Raw genomic sequence first — 17,666 nt, 5'->3', positions numbered from 1 at the left:
GTTCAACAGTTTAGAGCCTTTTCTGCCCACCTGTGAAATAGCTGGGTGTTAAATTCCTCATTTTGTTCATCAGCACCAGCTCCCCGCAGTCATTTTACTGTTCACTAGCTGGGTGTCAGAGGGTATTGTTTTGATCTCAGCTTCTTTAGATGTTAATAAATAGGAGCCAATCCTTGGACTATCAGTTTTTTTGAAAAGTAATAAACTGTTTGCCTTGTTATGTAGTCTTTCTCTTGTTTGTATTTAATAAGTTCAGATGCTCAAAGTATCCCCCCTTGATAATACCTATTGTATAGCATTCTGTCATTTAAATGATGTCTTTGTGCTGGTTTCGTAAGTCTCATTGAGTAACTGGTATAAAAATGGTATTACTTATGATATTATTGAATCTTACCTTATCTGACCTAAGGAAATAGTCTGTTTACATGTTCCTCAAATAACCAAACAACATCCATAACCAACTGTGTACTGTATATGATTAGTCCTTCTTGGTCCTCAAAATTAGTCCCTGTTGCAGCCCAAGTCTATAAATTTAGAGTTTTGCCAGCATGAAAATGCTGAGCTCTATGTATCTTCTCTAATTATAGATGAAATATATTCTGTAAGCTGTATATTGATTATAAAAGAAGCCATAGGAAAAAATATCTTCTGATGATTCATTTTGCATTTTATTAAATTGAACAATTAAATACTGAGCTTAAGTAGGTGACCTAATCATTAATCTCTAAAAATGTCACTTTCCCAATTATATCCTAAAGAATTCATGTAACTGTGGCTTCTATATGTAGTGGAAAGAACTAACATAATTTAACAAACTGTTGGGTAGCTCTTACTCTATATCATGCACTCATCTAAATGATTCGCCATATTAATTTAATCTTCATACTAATACTATGATAGAGGTAGAATTATTATCCTTGTTTTAGAAATGAGGAAACTGAAGCACAATGGAGATAAATAATTTGCTCCAAATCACTTAGCTAGTAAGTAGAAGAGATGAGATTTGAACTCTGTTATGTTGCCTCATACCTTCTTCAAAAGCTTCTGGATGTTGCTCTAAGTTATACATTCAGTGTGACTATCACATGGAAGAGGACTTTCACATACTCCTTCTATAGGGATTCCTGGGTCCTGCCCTGTAACAATGTTACTAGCACAGAGTAACTACAGATGAGAGGATACTGATTTGCGAACTGGGGCAGGGTCAAAGCATACCTCCTGTGGAAGCCCCCAAACACTCTCAAGTCATCTTAAATATACCTTACAATGGTTAGTTTCTTATCATAGTGAGAATGAAGAGAAGAATGTGGCTTTATGAGAGTAACCTGCAATGTAACTCTGCCTTCTACAGGATCTCCAATGTGTTACAGATGTGTATGACTTGTGGTTATGAGAGAGAACGAAAAAGAGACTAATCTACTAAATAGCTGGTTACCTGTTCAGCCAAAAGTGTTCAAAGGGACAAAATCATGGTATATGAGTCAGACTGTTGATTATCATAGGGCTTTGACATTCCTAGCTGCTTGGAGCTACTCTATTATAGCTTGATGCTCTATATTGTTTAATGTATTCATATTACTTTTTCTCCATGAATTTTTACTGAAGTAAGTAGGCCTTCAGCTGTTAAATATTTGCGATGATTAGCCATGTCTAGCAGTATTGGTTAATGAGAGTATTTCCAATATATACTAGGCTAAAGGTATATAATAATATGCTTTCTTCAGGCAGAAGTTTTTGCTGTTGTTTTGTTTTGTTTTGTTTATTGCAGTTTTATGACTTTGACAATCAGCAGTTAGTTTTCATCCATATTTACTGTCTATAGATTTTTGAAAGCTGTGACAGGTACATAGATAACGTACGTAGAGCGCTTGTTTAGTGAATCTTCATCCTCATATGTTCTGGACAACCAAATACAGATACTCTGTAGGACATTCCTTATTCCTTTGACCGAGAAAGCTCTGTTGAGCCTGGTGTCGTTGCACGCATCTGGAGTTCCCTTCTCCTTGATGGCAAATTTCCAGGCACTCTTTTGAGTGCCTGAGGGGCATGGTTCTTAAAGCCCACTCCATGGATGCACTTGTGAATGCCCTTGGGGTATTCCCTATGTATCATCTCATTAAGGGCAGAACAGCCCTTCTTCTTGTTACTCTTCTTTGAGGAAGCCATCCAAGGAGCACAAGGGACTGTATCTCTTCAGGCAGAAGTTTGATGAGATATCAAAGGCTGTGCCTAAGCCACTAGGAAGACAGCAGAGAGCAAAACAAAATCCCTGTCCTCATGATGCTTACATTCTAATTGATGAAGACAAATATATATGTATGCATGTGCTTATATGTATATATAAACATATATGTATGATTGATATGTTATATAGATCTCATTACATGACACACATGTTTTATCATACATGTATGTTATGATAATATGTTATGATATATATACACACATGATAAAAAGAAGAAGAAAGAAAGCAGAGTGAGAAATTGTCCTGAGAGAGACCAGGACAGGCTGCTATCATATATGAGAGTCACAGCAGGCCATTTTAATAAGATGACGTTAAACTTATTATGTTTTCTTTGTACATCCACTTAAGGCATTTCACAATCTTTTCTATGGTTTAGCTCCTCTAAAAAAGGGGGGGGGGACATCTTAGGATTTCCAAGTGGATAACAGTAATAGGAATTTTTTTCTCCTTTGCTATTAAAGGTTATCTAAGTCTCACGTACAGCTAGGAAGAAAAGTGTTGTAAGGTAGTGGAGGGGTGACAAGATGATAAATAAGTGGGTGAGACTAGTGAGATGCTTAAAGGAAAATGGGTTTTTTTTTTAACATCAACTCTTTGTTACAAACAACTCTTTTGTTTGTTTTTTAACATCAACTTGTTTGTTTTGTTAAAAACAAACAACTCTGTTTGTTTTTTAACATCAACTCTTTGTCCATAATGGTATCTCCAATCTATCCCCTCCTTTTAAGACAATGCCACTAGAGTGGAGAAAGCCTGAAATATCCTTCATTCTATGAGCTTCCTAATCAGTCCCCATCATTTCAAATCTTTGTCCACATTTTACCTTTCTACTCTGAATCTTCTATGGCTCCCACTGCCTTCAGGCTCTTCCATATGACAGACAAACCCTTTCCAGAGCATCCCATGCCTAACCCTCTGGATCCTTGTTCATGTCCCATTTGCACACCCACCTGGTACCTCCTTAGGAGAGAAACTGCCTGTTGGTTCTGTGTCTCCAATGCTTGGCACTCAGTAGGTCCTAATAAACTATTTGAAGTAAAGGACTCAATGAGGTGAGGACAATAGTGATTAGTTTAAATTGGGTATCTAAGCAAATAAGATTAGTTTAAAATTGGGTATCTGTATCTCTAATCCTCATTAGAATTTGAACTTTAGGAAATATAGTTTTCATTTAAAAGGGAGTTCTATTATAAAAGCTTTAATGCCATAAAATACACTTGTGTCTGCTTTCTCAGTCCACTCCAGAAAGCAGTCTCTTGGTTTTATAGGCAAATCTTTAGCAAAGATCAAAATAGAGACTTGGTATTTTTTAATCTACTTTTCACAAAGTTGTTTTCCTTTTGAATTTCTGTGATAATTATTTTCACTGCTTATAATTAAGTCTAAAAAGTAATCTTGATCCTTTATCCTCAGTGTGTATTTTAAAACTGATTTCTATTTAGATTATACAAACTGGAATTTATAATCATTTAACCAAATACCAAAAAAGATTTGAAGGGGGACTATTCTAGTCCATTTAATCATTATTCATTCAGATTTTCTTAAAGCATCTACAACTTTGTGTCAGGTACGGTTCTGGGTTCTAAAGTTAAAATAATAACAATAGTTAACATTTGTGAAGTATTTTCTGTATGCCAGATACCCTTCTGTACATACAGAATAAAAATATATCCTTGGGGCACCTGGGTGACTCAGCTGGTTAAGTGTCCAACTCTTGATTTCGGCCTAAGTAATGATCCCATGGTTTGTGGGATCAAGCCCTGCTTTGGGCTCTGCACTGACAATGCAGAGTCTGCTTAGATTCTCTGGCTCCCCCTGTCTCTGCCTCCCCTCCCTCCTCTCAAAAATAAATAAACATAAAAAAATAAACCACAACATATCCTTTAATGTCCACAGTCCTCTGAGGTATGTACACTGATCATTCCCATTTTATAGTTAAACAAATTAGAGATATTGAATAACTTCTTCAAGATCTCTTAATAATAAATAAGTAATGGAACCAGAATTCACACCTGAGTGGACTGACTCTATACTCTCGATCATCATTACAGACTATCTTCCAGAAGGTGAGAAGAGTCCCTCTTCTGGCCCTCCCCAAAGGCAAGTTATCCAGGCTTTATGACTATTCAGTCTTCAATCCCCTTTTAGATCATCTCCAGAATTCTCTGCCCAAACAGCCCCAAATTACTTTCAGGGCCATCCTGTGGGTAGACTGTATTCCAAACTCCAGGAGAGGGGGAGCAAACAGAGCTTGGAAATGTATGCTGGGAGTGTCCATGTTGGTAAGTGATAGGCTACTTGGCAATGTAGAATAAAACTAGGAGTAAGAGAGAAGAGGAGCAGATCAAGGGCTGGAGGGGACAACACTTTACACACTGCCAGTTCCCAAACAGAAATCTAAAGAGTCAGAATTTCTAAATTCAGATCCAGCCTTGTAGAGCATCATCAATGCATATTTATCAAGATAGGAAAATAGAACTTAACTTCACTTAATGATTTCTTAGTCTGGGTTGTAACTGTTATTTGGTCATGTTATGCCCACCACTATTTTCACTCTTGCTTTTCATGCTAATGAAGTTAAGGACAGACTTGTCTAGTAATTTATATATTACTATAGGAAAAGTAATAAACAAACAATGAAAACACCAGTGATTATTGCATAAGGAAAATTAACTCATGACAAGGTGCTTTTCTTTGTTAGTAACTAAATGCCTCTTGGTAAACTCAAAGATGTGAAGAGATTACACTGAATTCTATTTTCTTGCCAAGAGCATTATAGTAAGAGTCAAGTGTATGTATGTTTTTAGTTTTACTTTTTATTTCCCCTTATTAATTTAAAATATGTCACAGAAAAGAACATTTTACTAACATGAATTAGCCAAACTTTGTTGAATTAATCAGCTGGCATATATTTAATATCTGTAAGTCAAAGAATACGTAAAATAAACATTTCCATACTACTTTCATGGACTAAAAGAACTATTTTTCATTTTAAAAATAAGTCTTAATGTGACCACCTTTCTGTTTTCAGAGTAAGTAAATTAGCTTAATTTACATATCAGAGAAAAATGTAATGAAAGTCAAAATGGTTTCCATTGGGATTTTATAATTGAATTAACAAAAGTACTGGGATCAATTCTTGCTCCAAAACTATTAATATTAAACAGATTTATCAGAATTGCCTTCCCTAACTTATTTTTAAAAGCTCCCAATTAAAAATTAGTTTAGGAGATAAGAATATGATCATTAAGTTAGAATTGTAGTGTTAAATTATAAGTGACATTACTAGATATATACTCAAGATGATTTTTAAAAATGTTTTTGAGTGCAGTTATTCAAAGTAATAAATGTTCATATTTTAGGGGCGCCTGGGTGGCGCAGTTGGTTAAGCGTCCGACTTCACCCAGGTCACGATCTCGCGGTCCGTGAGTTCGAGCCCCGCGTCGGGCTCTGGGCTGATGGCTCAGAGCCTGGAGCCTGTTTCCGATTCTGTGTCTCCCTCTCTCTCTGCCCCTCCCCCGTTCATGCTCTGTCTCTCTCTGTCCCAAAAATAATAAATAAACGTTAAAAAAAAATGTTCATGTTTTAAAACAGCTTATGCGGTCTTAAAAAGTGGCCTTTTCATGATAACCTTACCCACGAGCCAACCATCATTATCATAATGGTTTGGAGATGTGTTCTCTCTCATTCCCAGGTATTTTTGTTATTTTGTTTTACTTTGTTTTGTTTTAATCAGCAAACACTGTTACATTTGTCCAAGACAGAGTCTGTTGCCATTCCAGATCAGCACTGGTGCAGTTTCATCTAGAGAACTGCCCCCCCCCCCAAATCACAGTCCCCAGGTTGTATGGAGTAAGGAATCAGAGTAGCTGCCAAGGACTAGTTCAAATCAAAGTTGATGGGAGAAACCAAGTTCAGAAATGGAGGGAAAGTCTAGTAATGAAGACAGGAGGATAAAAGACAAGAAATGTCAGCTCTAAAGAAATGGACCAAAGATGTCTTATTAGGTGTGTGATGTGGGCTGTGGCTTTTGGCCCAAGATATTTTGATGTTTTGCATGGTTTAGGATCCACTTCCTTTTACAATGGAAAAAGTTGGCATTTCAAGATATGCCAGTGGTAAAATGCAGCTACAGTTGAGATACTGTTTGTTCCACATATACATATGGTACCAGGGTCCTATCCTAGGAAATGAACACAAACATTTTCCCAGATACAAGCCCTTTTCCTCCTCCCGAGGAGCATATATTTAGTACAATTCCCTAGTAACTGTTATAGATACTGAGTAGAGCAAGAAGCTGGGTGGAAAGCTTCATCCTTATGGAATGAGGGATTATTGCTATGCTCCAAAACAGATTTAGAATATTTTGAGGCTGAACAAAGAAAAAAAATTAAAAGAAAATTTCAAAATTCTACAAGATTAGGCTGACAGAAGGTGCCTTAAGTAATGCCAAACTAGGAAATGTCTTTCCTTATTGCCAGCTTGCTAGGAGGCTGGACTGGCTATGCGGAGTGGTTGGTGTAAGGTATTATTTGACTGCAGTAGAACAAAGAATGCAAGCAAGTTTTGAGATGTGTAGGGATTGCTGTAGAACTGGCTGTTCTAGTTGGAAACAAAGAACTCATTATAACAGAACTGTATTATTGGCCAAAAAAAAAAAACAAAAAAAAAAAAAAGGAAAAAATGACCTAGCTGGTCTCTTTTTTAGTATAAGGCATACCTCCCAAGGTGTTGCTGTATTGCCTTTTTGTGCATTTTGGTTTGAACTTTTATTGAATTTATTGAGTTGAAGAAGAGTGGATTGTAATTGGCAAAAGAAACTCTCTAGAAATGATAGATGGGGCTCAAGTTCCAAGGGAATTCATTTGGAAGATAGTAACATGGATAAAAACACTCAAGAAGAGAGAAAGTTTCAGGCATTCTGAATTTTGATTAAAAAGATCCCTTTTGGTGAGTGTTTCAACCAAAACTATCTAGAACCAGAGCCTTAATGTGAGGGCCAATGTAATATAACCACATTGCCTAACCTCTGAGGTTGGTAATGGAAACACAAGGACTAAATGATTATTAGTACCAGTTTCTAGTTTAGAGGATGTAGTTTGTTTGATGCCTCTTGAAGAATCCAAAGGCGCACAATGCATGATGACATTTCATGGGACTATGATAGGATGAGAGAGGGGAGTGGGTTCCTCAGCATGTCCTGTGCCCTGCTGAAGGAAGCATAGCCCAGCTGGAGAATGAGGCCTAGTGTTCTCTGTCAGGGTGCACATGGTATTGGTCCAGGACCAATGGTTGGCTACTCTCGGAGGTCAGCATAGCATTGATGCCAGAGTTCAATGCTTTCTGAGAACAGGGCCACAGACTAGATTATCTGGTGATAGACATGTGGGGCAGAAATTGACTTCCAGGTGTTATGAAAAGTCAGATATTACTTTCATGATTTCATGATCCAATGGCCTCTCATGAGAATATACCTCATGAGAATTCCTTGCCACGGTCCCTGGCCCCAGAGATCACTAATGGTTCTGCCCAAAGTAGAGGTAGTGAGATATGTGGGTGATTTGGGTGATTACATGGGATCAGATGAGGCCAAAACCCAAAAGCAAGGGGTTGAATACATTGTAGAATTTAGGAAAGCATCTGGTAATAACAAAGATGAGGAGAGTCATATTGAATAAGAGCTTTGGACTTCGAAAGAATAGAGGTTGATATTTTTGGGAGATGAGGAGGTAGGGAGTTAGGGGAGAGCCCTATAAGCAGGCAGTGAAAATGAGAACATTAAAGCATTGATTGAAGATTTACCCAAAGAAAGATGAACTCTGATAAAGCTGAGTTTTGATGAGGGAGAAGTAATAGCTGGGCCATTTGGGTACATATGGAGAATATGGAACAAGAATTTCATAGGACAATACAGACAATAAATTAGTTAGTTATATAGTATCACTATTAAATGTCCTGAATTCACCACCACCCTATGTGGTTTTTATAGGGTGCCTAGGTGGCTCAGTTGATTAAGCATCCAACTCTTGATTTTGGCTCAGGTCATGATCTCACAGTTTGTGGCTTTGAGCCCGGCATCGGGCTCTGCGGTGATGGTGCAGAGCCTGTGTGGGATTCTCTCTCTCTTTCTCTCTCTGCCCCTCCCCTGCTTGTGGTGTCTCTCTCCCAAAATAAATAAACTTAAAAAAAAGAAGTATACACAAAAACTATGAGGTAAAGCCTTGTCATTTGACATACATGTATAAAGATGTACTTAGTCAACTTCCAGGAAATGAAGTTAAACTAGGCAATTATTAATTGAAATAGTTTAAGGTAATTGAAGTATTATAGAAGATTAAATTTCTATTCTATAGGGCAGGTGAAAATTTTCTCATTATAATTCAGAATTTTCTTTGTGTGAGCCCAAAAGTAAGATGAATTTTATAAAAGACACTCAAGTATTGAGGATCATCTTTGGCACTGAGCACAGAAGAAACTTTAGAGAATAGAATATAAAATATATTATTAGGGGTGTCTGGGTGGCCCTGGGTGAAATTAACTCTTGATTTCAGTTCAGGTCATGATCTCAAGGTTTGTGAGTTCGAGCCCCACAGTGGGCGCTGTGCTGACAGTGTGGAGCCTGCTTGGGATCCTGTCTCTTTCCCTCTCTCTCTGCCCCTCCTCTGCTCTATCAAAAATAAATAAATAAATTAAATAAAAATAAAATATATTAATGTGTACTTCATGCTGTATTAGTATTATTAGTGATAATAGTATGAATTACTAAGATACTTAATTTTACATTTGGTATTAATACATACTCCTTTCAACTTTTCATACTGATGAGGGCTTATAAGAAGTTCCCAGTAGAATATAAAAACTCATTTTTGAATTGGAAAAATAATTTTATCACCGACAACTGGGATCAGTCCATATGAAAGAATATTAAAATAATATACCCCTTGATCTGAATAAAAATCATGCAAATCAGATAAGTACAGTAGGGATAAATGACTTTAGTTACCCACTAATGGACCTGTAAGTATCTGTAAGTCAAAGGATTTATGTAATATGTCATTGGCTTACTTTTTAAAAACCACATAATTTACTATTTTTGTATATACTATCAGGAAAGGAATATATTTCCTCACGGTGCACTGATTGTCCTTTAGCTAACAAAAAATACTCTGTCAAAGTTAATTTACAATGCTAATTTTAAATACGATGTATTGGCATAATTTACATCAATAAGCTGCATTTCTTTAAAGTGTCAGTGAGTTTTGGGGCGCCTGGGTGGCTCAGTCGGTTAAGCGTCCGACTTCAGCTCAGGTCACGGTCTCGCGGTCTGTGAGTTCGAGCCCCGCGTCGGGCTCTGGGCTGATGGCTCAGAGCCTGGAGCCTGCTTCCGATTCTGTGTCTCCCTCTCTCTCTGCCCCTGCCCCGTTCATGCTCTGTCTCTCTCTGTCTCAAAAATAAATAAAGGTTAAAAAATTAAAAAATAAATAAATAAAATAAAGTGTCAGTGAGTTTTGACAGATGTATAGGCCTGTGGAACTACTGCTACAATCTGCATAAGGAACATTTCTATCCTTCAAGAAGTTTGCATGTGACTGTGTTCAAAGTGGTGAATGATTCTCTATTACCAGATTACTGATGGGCAACTGGATATACCTAACATACAGGGTTTGGGTGGCTTTTTTAAAATAAATCTTCCAGGAGTACCTGGGTGGCTCAGGTGGTTGAGCATCTGACTTCAGCTCAGGTCATGATCTCGTGGTCCATGAGTTCGAGCCCTGCGTCGGGCTCTGTGCTGACAGCTCAGAGCCTGGAACCTGCTTCAGATCCTGTGTCTCTCTCTCTCTCAGCCCCTCCCCCACTCACACTATGTCTCTCAAAAATGAGTAAATGTTAAAAAATTTTTAAATAAGTCTTCCCATATTATAAATTGTATCTTAAAATATTCCTATAAATTAACAGGACTGTGCATGTTATAAAGCAAATGTCCTCTATCCAATCATGTCATTTTAACCCAGACTCTACATTTTGAAGTGTTTTTAGAGCACATAAAAAGGAGGAGGATTTTTTCTACTTCATCAGCAAGGAAGCAAAACCCCAGCAAAGTTAAATTATCAAGCCAAGGTCAGAGAATAGGCAGTTAGGACAAGAACAAGTTGCCGGCTTCCCTGTTCCAGATTTGGCTTCCAGGGCAGAACTGGAAATTCACAAATGGAAATAGCAACTGCAAACACCATCTCAAGTGCTTCTGCCTAATTAGCATGCAGCCCAGAGCTGTCCCCTGGCAAGAGGTTGGGGAAACACGGTTGTAAAAGAAGTTCTCCCTTGTGCTGAAAAAGTGCCAACCAATCTAATTTAGGCACTCAGCACTCAGTGAGATGTTCAGGCTGGAGCTTTGGTATTAAAACTCAAAGTCTCCTTGTGCGTGGAAATAAAATGAACTTTGAAAAGAGCACTGTAGTATTTAGGGAGGTCTTTGGTACTGAGGACAGAAAATAATCCTGTTGGGGGAATCTAACATCCTCATCCCGAGAGTGGGAATAATAATAGGAAAAATAATGACATACTACTTCTATGAAAGAACCATCTTGAGGTACATAGGAATTATTACTGAATCATCACTGAAGGACTAATAATAGTTCAATTAGTGAAAGTTTTAAGTCATACCTTGCTATAACTGTCTTTATGTTATTCTCTGCTCCATATAGGACATTATTTAAGAGAAAAGCCTCTATAATCAGAACAGGGTTCAAACTTGGTCTGTGTACTCACTAGCTGTGTGACTTTAGGATGAGATTTTTCCCTAAGTTATAGTTCCCCATCTGTAAAATAGGCATATTAATGATTTCCTCATAGGATTTTTCTAAAGTTTCAATGAAATCATACACCTAATTTTGGTATTGTTACATAGAAGAACACCAAATGGTAGAGGACCTAAAACAGTAGTCACTTAATAAATATTTATTCTTTTTTTTATTTTCCCTAATTTATACAGTTGCATATATAGGTTTGCTTTTTTAAGTGACAGAGTAAAATATAAATACCTTTTTGGTCTTTGAAATGTAATTGCAGGAAAACCAAATGCTAAATGAACTAAATTTCACTTTGGGCTTTATTTTTTTTTTATTTAGAACAAAATTGTTCATGATATAAAGTGTTTCTTTGCTGTTCTAATCAAGTGCATACCTGCAATGTGACTTCAGGTTAAAAAAAATAAGGTAGGGGCGCCTGGGTGGCGCAGTCGGTTAAGCGTCCGACTTCAGCCAGGTCACGATCTCGCGGTCCGTGAGTTCGAGCCCCGCGTCAGGCTCTGGGCTGATGGCTCAGAGCCTGGAGCCTGTTTCCGATTCTGTGTCTCCCTCTCTCTCTGCCCCTCCCCCGTTCATGCTCTGTCTCTCTCTGTCCCAAAAATAAATAAACGTTTGAAAAAAAAATTTTTTTTTAAAATAAGGTATAAAATGCATTCCTACTATCCTGGGGCATTTCTTTTACACACTTAAGTATGGCATTTGAGGTTTTGATGTGAATAGCAGTGTGATTTTTTTTTTTTTAAGTGGGAGAAAGGAAATTCATACCTTGGAGAGGAAAATAGGAAGAGCCCCTGGAACTCTAGTGTGTTAGATTAAAAACATTATTTAGAGGAACAGAGTGGGAAACCGGTGAATATTTTGGCTTTTATAAAAAGGGAGTGTGCCTCATAAACAGGACAGTTGGAATGTATGGAAAAGTTCCAGTTAAAACAAGGCACAAAGCACATGACTAATATTGCTTTTCCAAGTTAGACAAATGCAGCTTTAACCAGAATATGCCTCAGAGGGGCCTCTGGAGCCCTCCCTGAATCTTGAGATTTTTGATCCTTGCTCAAGTTCCAAGTCTGAAGAAGGAAAACTATACTGAGAGATGCTGTGCCCTGACCCCTATCTTTCTTCTTGACTGAGTGTCTCTTACTTCCTTGCAAATTTCCCCCAGATGAGTAAGTGTCAGAAGACAAACTGATGTGCTCAGGTAAGAGAGCAATTGCAAAAGTGAATTTGATCCTCTTCAGGAAAAATTCTTGTTACACATTGAAAACCTGCTTGGACCACCAAGAGAAACACCCTGTCAAGAAAATAATATGAACTGCAAAGTCATTTTCAAGTGCAAACAAGTATTCTTCATATTCTTTCATCTCTTTCCCACATCTAAGATTATGTCAAAATACATGAAATATAAAATATAAACATATATGTTTATATACACATAAGCATATAAACGTGTGTGTGTGTGTACACACAATCTAAAAACAATCACAAATTTCAACAAGATTGCTGCATTGCACCTGTCTGGTCCTCCTTAATGTGAAGAGATTACTTCATCACTAACTCATGGCATTCTCTTTCTCCTGACATTTTCTGTCACCTTAGCATAGATTTCCTTGTATATTGTTTTTATTTCTTGTTCTGCACCACCAAACTCAAGTACATTTAGGATGACCTTAGACTTCAGCTTACCTGAGAAGTTCCAATTTATACCCGTTGGCCTCTTTTGTGTTAAAAAGTGTTCTGATGTAGAGCATAATTTATAGGATCACCCACTGTAAGCTGCAATAATTTTTTCAAAGCTAAGTTGACTGAAGTGTGTGTATATGAATCACAATGAAACATTGGTGATATGACCTCACCAGACCACCCTTCTTGTGATGGCCCATTTCAACACAAATGAGTGTCATCAGTGGCTTCATGATGGTTCTTCTTGTAAATTCCATCATGAACTAGCATTTTGATTTATGCCCTCCCAGCCCACTTTAAATTCTGACTCATGATGGGATTGCCCCAAACAGGGCAGGGCAGACAAATGGAATGTGTAGTATTGCCCTAACATTTCTTAACCTGCCTGGCATTGAACATGGCTTTCTCCCCACTTTTGTTCTCCAAAAGTCTTTATGCTAGCATAAAACCCTATTGAGGTCACATGAATTTTTCCTGTGTAATGAGGGAGGTTGAAACTTGTCCTTGAAACATAAAGATTACAATAAAAACCTAATAAACCTGGTTAACAAGAAGAAAAGATTAGTGCTATTTCATAACATTGGCATTACAAGGAAATTCTGCTCAGTAAAAAAATACTCAACTTTACAGGGGCAAAGAACATTTGCCTAATTGAAACTTGATTTAGATCTGAGCTATAATGAAACATCAAGCGAATCTGGTGGTTTCGCATCTGATAATGGTAGCAATAAAAATGTGACTTCAATTCAGTATCATTCCCTTGACATATTCAGAATTCTTTTAGAAACTACCCTTGCTTAAACATAAATTAGCAGAACTGTACATTATCAGAAAATTAGATGTAAAAAATTTGCCCCTATATGTAGGTTCATTTTTTTTCACATTTGAAAACATCAAGATGAGTTCATTCAGATATGTATCATTAGGTATTATTATATTGCCTTTTATAATAAATAGGTTTTAGAAATGAAGATTTCTTTAATGTAAATAATCAAGAGCTATAAAAGCCTCAGAAATTAAACTACCAGATCAACCTCCACTTAGACTAGCATTTATTCATCACACATTTACTGAGTGTGTATCAGATGCTATACTTGGATTTTGGGGATAGAAAGAAAATATATGTAAGCACCTTCCCTCTACAGTCTAGTAGTCTTACTTTTCCAAGGGAAAACAAAATGTATCTCTTCAGAGTGGATGGTCTATGTCATGTAAAGTAATGTTATGCCTAACATTTCTAAAAAAGCATTTACATTAATCCTGCTCAAGTCTTTCTTCTATTATCTTTCAAACCCAGGTGAATTTTCCTCTTACTTCAGAAACAGCTCTGAGAGACAACCCAGAATGGGGGCAGCAACTCCATGGTGCTGTGAGGGGCTGGGCCCTCTTTACCTTTGCCATTTAAAAAAAATTTTTTTAATTATTTTAATGTTTTTTTTAATTTATTTTTAAGAGAGACAGAGCATGAGTCAGGGAGGGGCAGAGAAAGAGAGAGAGACAGAATCTGAAGCAGGCTCCAGGTTTCGAGCTGCCAGCACAGAGCCTGACACAGGGCTCAAACTCCTGAATCATGAGATCACTACCTGAGCCAAAGTCAGACACTTAAGTGACTGAGCCACCCAGAGGCCCCTACCTTTGCCTTTCTTACCCTTGGCTTCCAGTAGGAGGGTTCCCTCAGGGCTCAAGATGGCTGCTGCTAGTCTAGACATCCTTTTATAAGACTGGGGCACCATGCCCAGCTGCTCTGAGTTCTGGCCTGTTAACAGTTCACAGTTGCCACGTTGGTGGAAAATTGGCTTCCCTCCATCAAAGAGAGCCACATCCCAGCAATGTGTAAAGGTTAAGCCACCCCAAGTCTCAGCCCTCTCTGGACTGACATCAGTCAATGACTGACTTATGGGAGGGTATAAAAGCCAGACCCACTCCTTACCTCAAAGTGGGACAACTTTGGGGTATCATTTGTGCTCCAAGTTCTGGGTGGAATCAGGCTAAGACCAGAATTTGACTGCAGCAATATCTTTGTGCCTGGCCTTCCTGACCTTACCTTACTTCCCTTCTCAATAAATCACTTTCCAAGAATCTCTAGCTCAGGTTCTTTCTTTGGGGAGCTAAGACAATTATTTTTCTCTTATAATGTCCTCATTTCCTCACCTTTTCTCTTGAGCCACAACATACAAATTGAACATTATTGAACATATTGAACATACCACGACCTTTTCCTCCAAATATATTTTGAGACTATCAAACCTAATCACTGGAACAGCTAACAGTGAAGTCAAGAAAGAAAGGAATCCAAGCTGATTTTCACCAAACAAAAATATGGGTATATTTTTTAATTGCAAGTAGAAGCAAAATTATTTAGACAAGATGGTTTTTCCCATAAAGATACTCATTTTCATTTCCATGGCCTGAATGCTTGTTTGCTACAAGTTTGAAACAAACAATATGGTAAAGGCAAAGCGGAGAGAAAAATGCTCTAGGTTGGGTATTATTGCTGCTAGACAATAGTATTTTCTGAATATATAATTTAGTACCGAATTACAAAGATTAAAGTGAATTTTTCTACCAATTCTATATGAGTACAGAACTATGAACTATGCATTTGTTGCATAAAAATTATTGTAGTAAGCTGAAGTTCTGGCACAGATGCATTATTTTAATTTTAATTATATCTTGTTCTTTGTCTATTCAACAGTAAAGTTATGTTTCATATAGTCTAAATGCTAAGTTAAAGAACAAATGCAAAATGTTAATAAATAATGTGTTTTTGTATTATGTTTATATGAAATCCAAGGGAAAAAAAACAAAAAGAAAAATACAAGTACTTGTACTATTTCCTTGCTCCCTCTGTTTTGCAATACTCCCTTAGTCACTAGCTTCCTCATGATACATCTCTAGCTCTTCAGAGCTTCCTTACTCAGATCTACCAAGAGCTTCTCATGCTTCTGCCTTTTCTTCCATGCCCCTTTACCTAATCTCTTTTTTTTTATTTTTTTATTTTTTTAAAATTTTTTTTTTTCAACGTTTATTTATTTTTGGGACAGAGAGAGACAGAGCATGAACGGGGGAGGGGCAGAGAGAGAGGGAGACACAGAATCGGAAACAGGCTCCAGGCTCTGAGCCATCAGCCCAGAGCCCGACGCGGGGCTCGAACTCACAGACCGCGAGATTGTGACCTGGCTGAAGTCGGACGCTTAACCGACTGCGCCACCCAGGCGCCCCTTACCTAATCTCTCTTAAAATTAAACTGACTTTGGTTTTGTTTCCTGTGCCTGATTTTCAAAGAAGTAGTCTTAACCACCTCTTCCCTCCCTATATTTTTGTAGGGTCATTTAAGAAACAGCACCTCAGTCAAAACTTGGAATAACTAGGTAACAGCAAGTGATTCAAACACTAATCTATTGCTTCATTTTTATTTTTACATCAAATGATAGCGTGCTAAATTTCTGTGCAAAAGAGAACTTTCAATAATCAGGTATATTTTGAAGACATCTGTAACAATTACATGGCCATGATATACATCTAGAATAAGCAAACTCCAAAATAAAGCAGAACTTTATTCTAAGTGTGCTCAATTTGTCTGGTTTTGACTGCTATCAAAGCAGAGTATGTATTCATTGTAACAGTGTTTATTTTTTTTAAGGAAGTAGCTTTAAATAATTATCCAAGTTTAATTTAATTTGTATAGTAAATGCAATTAAGAAAAGGATACTGCCTGGAAAAAAAATGCATTTCTACATTCTTCACAAATCATTCTGTCTATTCCTAATAGGAGAATCTAGAATAATTGATTCTGAATTTAAAATACTAAAATCTGTATCAGTTTTAATTGTTGGTTCTTCCAGATAACTTTGGGCATCCTTTAAATTTTGTTGAAATTTTGTGGTGTAGACTATAGAGCAGAAAAACATTAGAAATGTTTCCTAAAACTTTCACTTTCTCTGATCACTTGACTTACGGAAAGATCCCAATGTAAACATTGAACCCTATGTTCTTTTTTAGTTACTTTTTTGGTCCATTTCCCTTCTCTTCTTACTTCTATAGATTAAACATTCTCAAAATAATATGAATAAACGTATCATCCAAAACAAAGAATACTTAAGTGACAGTCACAAATATGTAGTTTCCTGATTTTTGTGTACTTTATCCTGCTGTTGATGGATATTTATTACACTTTATGACAGACTGTTATAAAGGTCATTTCACATGCGTCAGAAACATTTAATTCTGGGAAATAATTAGAAAAATATTCAGATTAAGTCAAGGTACCCTTTGAAGAATGCGAACAAAATGAAGGTGTTGTAAGAGATTTTCAGTAACCCAGTATAGTTATGCCAAAATTGTATTTGTAACAGATTGGATTGATGTGTGTATATTTGACTAAATTGGCTTTTAAGAATCATCTTAAATAACTAAAATAAAAGCAGTAGCTTTTTATTTTTATATATTAGCTATATTTTTAAAACTGTTAAAGGGGCACCTGGGTGACTCAGTCAGATAAGCATCTGCCTTCGGCTCAGGTCCTGATCTCATGGTTTGTGGGTTTGAGCCCCACATTGGGTTCTGTGCTGACAGCTCAGAGTCTGGAGCCTGCTTCAGATTCTGTGTTTCACTCTCTCTCTCTCTGCCCCTCCCCTGCTCATGCTCTGTCTCTCTCTCTCTCTCTGGAAAATAAACACTAAGAAAAATTTAAAAATAAGTAAATAAAAATGTGTTCATGACCCAAAGGACTTTCATTTGAAAGATGATTAATTACATTTATGACAAATTTAAAGACATATAACACCTCCCTTTTCTTTGAAGCTGGATCTAAATATGCGTACAATATATGTATACACATATAATAACTTACACATGTAAGTTATTATAACACTAATTGTAATAACATTGCAATAATCCCTTTGCTGAGTGTCTATTATATCCTACACACTATGCGTGGC

The 17,666-nt window shown here is 37.0% G+C and overlaps 1 protein-coding gene and 1 pseudogene across 2 annotated transcripts in view; one reads left to right on the top strand and one right to left on the bottom strand.

Moving 5' to 3' along the window:
• Nucleotides 1-17,666, top strand: part of ITGB8 (integrin subunit beta 8) — an 86,904-nt gene that overhangs the window by 6,977 nt on the left and 62,261 nt on the right. The gene's annotated exons all lie outside the window — the stretch shown is intronic.
• LOC147583216 (large ribosomal subunit protein eL31 pseudogene) lies at nt 1,276-2,333 on the bottom strand (annotated as a pseudogene).

The sequence above is a fragment of the Puma concolor genome, chromosome A2 (genome assembly GCF_028749965.1).
Source record: "Puma concolor isolate L17-30 chromosome A2, mPumCon1.1.hap2, whole genome shotgun sequence".
Classification (NCBI taxonomy): domain Eukaryota; kingdom Metazoa; phylum Chordata; class Mammalia; order Carnivora; family Felidae; genus Puma; species Puma concolor.
The sequence above is the reverse complement of the archived record's forward strand: the minus strand, read 5'-3'. Positions and strand labels throughout refer to the sequence as shown.